Here is an 8,607-nt window from a genome sequence, read left to right as displayed (position 1 = left end):
CAGAGATTGTAAATTTGAAAAGAGGCTTTGATTCTGTAGGCAGCTGCTGTGGGGTTGGGAGAGAGACAGATGCCAGCTCTGCCTAGAAGCAGAATCCTCGACGTGGTGAAAAAATGTGAAATTGTTCACTACAGATGATCTGGTAAGCAAGGTAAGCACTATACTTACCTTACCTATTGGATAATCTGGCCCTGGGGTTGATACTTAAAATATTCTCAACCTGTCAGTGATAGGCTCTGATGAATCAGAATGGGCGCCATCCTATGGCCCTACGAACATTAATGCACTTGACCTTCTCCACAACCCTGGGAAATGGGTACTGTTGCTACGCCCACCTTAAAAAAAAAAACATTGCTATTGAGTCAATTCCAACCCTGCAGGGCAGAGCAGAGCTGCCCCATGGGGTTTCCAAAGAGCGCCTGGTAGATTCGAACTGCTGACCTTTTGATTAGCAGCCAAGCTCTTAACCACTATACCACCAGGGGGAAATGGAGGCTCAGAAAGACTGACATTTAGCCTTTTTATAATCTTAGGAAAGATTTGCGTTTCCTTCCATGCAGCTTACAGAGGTAGCTTAAGCAAAAAAGCAGGGCTTTATTTTGAGAACATTGGGGTGTCTCATAGACCCCCAGAGGTGGAATGCGGAGGGGCGTTCCCTAGGCCTGGCATGAAGAACTGGAAAGCCACCAGGAGCCCAGGCCAGTTGTGTCTCACATGCCCTTCAAATCTGCTTCTTGCTTCGCTCTTACAGGCCTTCGTCCACTGTGTCTCTGTGCACATCTCTCCAGTTTTCCTCTCCTCCATTTCAGTCTCTTACGGAGACTCGTGGTCCATTTCAAATCCCAATTCCCAGAGGAAATCTGATTGGCCCAGCTTGGATCCCATGTCCACCCCTGTTCCAATTAAAATAGGGTTGAGGGGACAAGAGCATATTGTGTAAAAACGGCTACCAAAGATTACTCCCTCTGGGGAAGTTTCAGAGACAAGGGTGGCAATGAGCTGGGCAGACATCCCACACACACAAAAGTTGTCTACTGTAGTCACACAGGGCTCAGGCCTGAAGGCTCTTGGAACAGAAGGCGCTTTCTGTAGAACCACCGATCGAACCCACTGTTTCCAAGGCCGCATCCAAAACCAAGGCTGCTCATCCTGCACTAATCCTTGGAAACCCAGGGGCATCCCTGACACCCTGGAAGGGGAGCGTGCACTTAGGCCAAGTGCTGAGATTCAATTCCCACTATGGCTAGGCCGCATGCAAAGAAAGATCCCTTAATGGATTCCAGAGAATACTGATAAAATTGGACAACTAAGCAAAGGAAGGATAAAACCTTCCTTCAGCCATGGAGCCCCAGACTCCTGCCTGCCTCATGCCAAAGAGTGGTGGCTGGTCCTGTGAGGGTACACTGCAGGGGACCACGGTAGGTGGAGGGAATGTCTGCAGGGAACCTCAAAATCAAAGGCATGCCCAGAGCCAGGAAGGAAGCTGGGGTCAATGAGGCAGAGAAAGGCTGCCAGATTGAAAGGCCAGAAGCTGATGTTGAAAGGCAGGGTGTGTACGGCCAAGAAAAGAACCCAGAAGAAGGGGGCGGGTGAGCAGGGAACAGATAAGGGTTATACTGTTAAGACACTCCCCCTTCCAAGATGGTCTGGAGCTGGCTCTTAGGCCATGGTGGTGTGGGGCGCAGGAGCCTCCCACATTATTGGTGGAAACAGAAGTCACTCAGTCTCTCTAGAAACAGTTTGGCAATATGTATTAAAAGCCAATAATAATAACAATAAAGACATCCCCTTCACCCCAGAAAATTCACTGCTTATAATTTATCCTAAGAAAATAATTGTAATTGTTTTACACAAAGGCAATTTATTAACAGAAAACAATAATTTGAGGATTCCTGTTCACAGACAGGAACCGCACTGACTCCCCTTCCTGTGAGCGCTATCGAGATGGGGGTAACATCCTCAATTCCTCCAATCTTCATTCCTGAAAGGGCAACGGCTCTGAGGGCTGACTGGGCCACAGGCCCAGGGTTCTTGGCCCTATTTCCTCCTGTGGCACGGAGTTTGATGTGTAGGGCAATGATGCCCAGCTCCTTGAACCTTGGAGCCACACCCTGGGCAGCCAATATGGTGGCATATGGCGCAAACTCCTTCTTCATCCTACCAATCACACGGCCAGTGGTCTCCTGGCCAGAGAGTTGGGATACATGAACAAAAGGGTCATTGAAGGATGAAAAAATCTGGCAGACGCCAAATACGTTCTCCCCTTCAGCCACCTGAAGCCCAAGGTTGATGACCTGCACTTCCTTCTTTGCCTTCCCCTTGTGAGGTGCCGTTTCTACGTGTGGTCTCCAGACTCCAAAGCTGGGAAGAGAGGATCTCTAATTGTCTGTTTGGATCACTGTCGTTTCTCCAGTGCCTGGAAAAGAGGCTGACACACAGAGGTATTCAATGAAAAAAAAAAAAAAACCGTTGAATGAAAGACTCAACGGATGAAATGAAAGGAACATATAAAAATGTTCATTACAGAAGCAAATGAGAAACAACCTAAAATATCCACCAAAAGCAGACTGGTTAAATAAACTGGTTTGGTCATACAACAGAATACTTTAGAGAGATTAAAAATGACGGTGTAGGTTTATATTTATTGGTTGATTGGTTGGTTGGTTTTAATCATATTTTATTGTGTTTTTGGTGAAGGTTTACACAGAAGTTTAGGCTCCCATTCGACAATTTCTACATGAATTGTTCAGTAACATTGGTTACATTCTTCACAATGCATGAACATTCTCATTATTTCTGTTCTGGTTGTTCCAATTCCTTTAATCTAGTTTCCCTTCCCTCCTTACATTCTCATCTTTGTTTTAAAGTAATTATTGACCATTTGGCCTCATATAGGTTATATTTGTTGGGTTTTGTTTTGTTTTGTTTTGTTTTTGAGGAATATTCTCAATATCTTTTTGGGTGAAAAGAGCAGGATAGAAATAATCCCACTTTAGACAGAGAAAAATATTTGAACATATGCACAGAGAAAAGTTAATAATGCTCCAAGATGATAATGGCAAATGAGATTTCAGATAATTTTAGCACTTTTTCTATTCATTTATTTCCATTTCTAATTTTTTTACAGTGACCATGTTATTTGCATAATTAAAATAATAGGAGAAAAGAAATTAATACATGAAAATATTTCACATCAAATAAGAGTGAGGTGCGGAACGAATACAAGTCATCAATCAGCAAAAGATTTCAGAGCACCAACTGTGTGTGGTGCCAAGTTCTTCAGCCAAAACCAAGGAATAGAAGGCAGGAGCCCTGCCCTCCAGGTGTCGACAGTATGATGGCAGCAAGTCACAGAGGAAGGTGCAAGACGGCGGCTGGTGCTGAGACTATGGCAGGGTTGTGGACCACCAGCAGCCCTTTGCTTACCACCTACCTGTGGGCCTGTGACCCAGGATGGATTAAGACAAGAGTGCCCATCACAGTGCCTTAATTTTCTATAAACCTTGGAGCAGAAATTGCTACTGCTTACCAAATCCAGGAAACCCTAGTGGCATAGTGGTTAAGTGCTAAGGCTGCTAACCTAAAAGTCAGCAGTTCAAATCCACCAGGCTCTCCTTGGAAACTCTGTGGGGCAGTCCTACTCTGTCCTATAGGGTCGCTATGAGTCGGAATCGACTTGATGGCAATAGCTTTGGGTTTTTTTGGTTTTACAAAATCCAGTTCCTCTTCTTCCTGGAGACACAACTAGACTACATTTCCCAGCCTTCCTTGCAGTTAGGTTTGGCCATGTGATCAAGCTCTGGCAGTGGAATGTGAAAAAAAGCATGCCGAGCAAGCCACTTCTAGATTTAGTCCATAAAAACTTCTATGCAGGACCCTACCTGCTCTTCCCCATGTGCCCATTGCTTATGTGCCCCTAGCAAACCTTCCAGTCGCCTGTTGAAATCAGCAAAATCTCCATGTGCCTGGATCCCTGAATGATGATGCAGAATAGGGCCCCTGCTGTCAATTAGGACACCCAATTTGGACTCTACACAAGCAAGAAATAAACCGTTATAGTGTTAACCAATGAGGTTTCAGGGTGTATCTGTTATCACAGCTAGCATTGTTTTAACTAACACAAAGTTCAATGTACATGAAATCGCTAGTTAGAAGGAAATTCCAAAAGGTAAAGCACGGTGGCTTATAGAAAACCATACATCTGTTAGGGGGACACTTACATTTTAAGATTGTATTTCATCAATTTTAAGACTTTTCCCCCACATTTTTACACCTCTGAAATAAGGTCATGTGCTGCAATCAATAACATCTTAAATTACTGTCCACCAGGCAATGCACAAACTTGGTTGCAGCTCTCCATCTCATCATCCCTTCCCTTAGGCTATGTGCATTCTTTGTTCTACAGGTGTTGAGTTTAATCACCCCTTACAACGTCTTCAAAAAGATTACATGCTGTATCTGGCACTGAAATGAAAAGATATTGTGTACTAAAAAGAAAGGCAAGAAAACAGAGCAGCATGATATATGATAAAAATCTGTGTCTCAATAAGAGGACTTGAAAGAGCTCTTTCAATCAGCATAAAATAAAAACTCGCGGTAATAGGAAAACCTTGTACAGTGGTTTTTCTATTTCTTCGAAATACACCTAAGGTGTGGCTTATAATTGATGGTATCTTAGATCCGATGAATGTACATATGTCAATGATCTTAGCCAAGGAAGGACTCCAATGTAAATAATAATGGTAATAATAATAATGGCTCACACTTGCTAAGAGTTACATGTGTGCCAAGCTCTGTGCTTTACTTGCATGATCCCGTTTAATCGCCATAGCAACCCTGTGAGATGGTTACTCTTGTATGTTGTTGATAGGTGCCGGAAAGTGGATTTCAGCTCATAGCAACCTTATATTACAGAGTAGAACCACCCCATAGGATTTGCTTGGCTATAATCTTTACAGAAGCAGATTACCAGGTCTTTCTTCCACAGACCCACTGAGTGGGTTCAAACCACCAAGCTTTTGGTTAGCAGCCAAGGGCTTAACCATTTGCCCTGCCAGGGTTCCCTTCCTCTTATGTATGATTACAAATTGTCCTAAGCACTTTGTAGAAAGGGAGCAGGGTGCCATAAGGATGAATAACAGGAAGGAATATAATTAACACTGGGCAGGGCGACCTCTCTGAGGAAGTAAGGAGGCTTGAAAGGACTAGTAGGCAGCATTTATTGAGCACCCACCGTGTGCCAGGAATGGTTGTATTAACTCACTTAACCCTGAGTCTCATTATCAGTCCCATTTTACAGATGAGAAAATCACGGCAGAGATAGAGAAGTTAAGTAATATGCTTCAGTTTACATACCTAATGGGTGATAAACCTGGAATTTGAACCCCAGTAGACTGGCTCCAGAGCTCCTGCATTTTACCCCTTCATTGTTGTCTTTAGTTATTAACATGAGAGAGTCAACCCCATTTTGCCACTGATGGTGGCAGTAAGTGGGCTGGTTATAAGCACAGGCTTTGGAGCCACATATGGCCTGGGTTCCAAGCCAGGCTCTACAACTGACCAAAGGTAGCTTGCCTAGAATATGCCTTTCTATTTGTTGTGAGGATTAAATAATGTGAGTAAAGAGCTTAGATCAGAAGCTGGGATGCAGTAAGCTCCCTGTAAATGTTAGATGATGTTACTATGTCCATACAGTGCTCACAACAATGCTAAGGAAATGGAAACTCAGAGATGCTTAGCAATTTGTCTAAAGCCACACACTTCAAGAAAAGAATTGAGATTCAAACCTAGCTCTGAAGTTCTTGCATTATGCATTACTCCACGGAGCTTCCTGTTAAAGACGAGTCAGTGAATTAGGTCTTCATTCCTGAAGATTCCCAGGCCACCTCATTTTACCATCCCAAATCCCACCCAGAATAAGGCTTTGTCTTCCTACCAATCTGGATTTCATCTGTTTTCTTTTAAGGCCATTTCCTCTTTGAGAAGCCTGAGGAAAGATGGAGACTCGCTAGTCCGATTTCTTTCTTTCATACCTTTCGTACACTGTACGTCACATTTCCACCTCTATGTAGAAAAGGCAAGGACTACTTGAGAGTCCGGCACAGAGTAGGAGCTCAACAAAAATGTTGCTACATGACTGAACAAACAAGTGAGAGAATGGGTTGATGATCTCAAAGATCCCTCCCAGATTAGACAACTCCACGCCTCCCCCACGCCTTCCTGCCCAGCTTGCTTTTATTTGACTTCCATTTCTTAACTCCGGTATTTCTCAAACAAAGGAGTTGCGAGGGCGTTCTGAGGACATTGTGGAGTTGAAGAGGCCCTGGTGTGTGGTGACACCCTGTGTTTCTTTCTTCTTCATTCCCTTTGGCCAATTTTTGACCAAGTGGTAGAAGAGGTGATATGGGGGGGAGGGGCTGGGGTTGAGTCTAGAAAGGTGGATGGAGGTGTGACTACAGTCCCCATGGACATCCTGTCAGTAACAGCCCAGATGTCACAGGCAGCGGAAGGTTGGAAACCCTAACAGACATTCACCGTCAAGATAGGAGGAGTCCCTGGGTGACGCAAACGGTTAAGTGCACGACTACTAACTGAAAAGTTGGTAATTCAAGCCCACCCAGAGGTGCCTCAGGAGAAATTTTTGGTGATCTACTTCCAAAAGGTTATAGCCTTGAAAAGCCAACGGGGTGTATTTCTACCTGCGGTCATCGTGAGTCAGAATCCACTCAAAGGCAGCCGGTTTGCGTTTTTAAAAAAAATCAAGGTAGGATACCTGAGTCAAAGAGAGTATAAGTCAGACTCCTTCGGTTGCAGATAATGGAAACCTACCTCAAAAGAAAAGGAAAATAAAAGGCGTGTCTTGCTCACATAACTTGGAATTCCAGGGGTGGTGCTTGTTTCAGGTATGATAGTTCTAGAAATTCAAATAAGGCCTCAACTTCTCTTTCTCTCACTTCCTGCCCTATTGGTTTTCTCTCTGTGTTTGATCACATTCTCTGCTCAGCGGACAGGCTTTCTCCAAATGATGGTTGCTAACAACTCTCAGTTTACTTCCAGCTGCAGAGGGCACTAGCCATCACGACTAGGTTTAAGTTGAAGGGAAGAGAAGTTCGGAGGAGGAAGTTAGGGCTGTTCTCTTTTGTCAAAAACTCAAGTATTCTCAGAAATCCCATAGCGGACTTCCTCTTAGGTCTTATTGGCCAAAACTGGGTCACATGGCTACTGCTAGCTGTTAGAGAGGCCAGGGAAGTGGAAAACGGGGTGGTCTTCTTGGCTTAAACATATCATGACTCAATACCTGGACCTGGTCACATGGTCACCATGAACAAAATTGAAGATTGTTTAGCCAGGAAGAAGGGGAACTAGATCGGATAGGTAACTAATGATGTCTATCACAAGAAGGGGCCCTGGTGGCGCAGTGGCTAAGTGCTTGGCTGCTAACCAAAAAGTTGGCGGGTCAAACCTACCAACTACTCTGCAGGAGAAAGATGTGGCAGTCTGCTTCCATAAAGATTACAGCATCAGGAACCCTATGGGGCAGAGGAGACTCTGTCCTGTAGGGTTTCTGTTAGTCCAAATTGACTTGACAGCAACAAGTTTATCACAAGTATGTACTGTGAAACAAACTAAACAGATCATACACAGGCTGTAAAAACGGCATGGGGGCAGTGTATGACTTCCTCTGACTTCACAAAGGGGAAGGAGGATCAAGATCAACACCCCAAGGCTAATTTCTATGAGACAAAGGTCAGACATGCCTCCTCTCTCCGCCATCTTTACCAATTCTGATACCAACCGTCCCTCCCACGAACTCTCTACTTCTCTGCTGAGTTTGATAATTCAGTGCAACAGCCACACAGAACTCACAGACCATACTCACACTTATGGGGGTTTGTTAGGGAAGTAAGAGATTACAATTCAGGTTCATGAACACTCAGGATACAGTTCTTCCATCAGGACAGCCTCTTCTCAGGTATTCCTGCAGGCACTCTTGCCTCTCCCTGGACCTTGGCCTCTGCCCCTACTCAGGCAATTGTTACAAAGCTTTTTTAGCTCTGCACCCCACTCTGCGAGCAAGCCTTCTGCCCGAAGGCACTCAGCTTTCTCATTCTGTGGGCCAAGTTGTCTTCTGCCGGTCTCCTGGTTCTGCTGCCACCATTTCTCTACCGCAGCTTCTTGCCATCTTCAGTATTACATCTCTTTCTCTCTTTCTCCTGGTTCTAGTCCAGGAGCTTCTCAGCACAGGCATTCCAGGTCCAAAAGATGAACTCCACTCCTGGCTCTTCTTCCTTGGTGGTAGTGAGATCTTCCCCTCCCACCTCTGGGGTGGCTCGTTTTAAGCCCCGTGGGATGGCAAAACTGACCAATTCCTTCATTAGGGTTCCATAGGCCTTGTTTGCATGGTCCCATCCCCACACTGCATCTGTCATTTTGTTTTACTGTGGGGGCTTTCATGTAGCTGTGATGCTGAAAGCTATGCTACTGGTATTCAAACACTAGCAGGGTCACCCATGGAGGACAGGTTTCAGCTGAGATTCCAGACTAAGACAGACTAGGAAGAAGGACCCAGCAGTCTACTTCTGAAAAGAATTAGCCAGTGAAAACCTT

General features: G+C 44.7%; 1 pseudogene; it reads right to left on the bottom strand.

Moving 5' to 3' along the window:
• Positions 1-1,896: 1,896 nt before the first annotated feature.
• On the bottom strand, positions 1,897-4,829 carry LOC126080127 (40S ribosomal protein S14-like; annotated as a pseudogene).
• Positions 4,830-8,607: the final 3,778 nt, after the last annotated feature.

Source organism: Elephas maximus, chromosome 7, assembly GCF_024166365.1.
Source record: "Elephas maximus indicus isolate mEleMax1 chromosome 7, mEleMax1 primary haplotype, whole genome shotgun sequence".
Classification (NCBI taxonomy): Eukaryota; Metazoa; Chordata; class Mammalia; order Proboscidea; family Elephantidae; genus Elephas; species Elephas maximus.
This window is presented reverse-complemented; position numbering and strand designations above follow the sequence as displayed.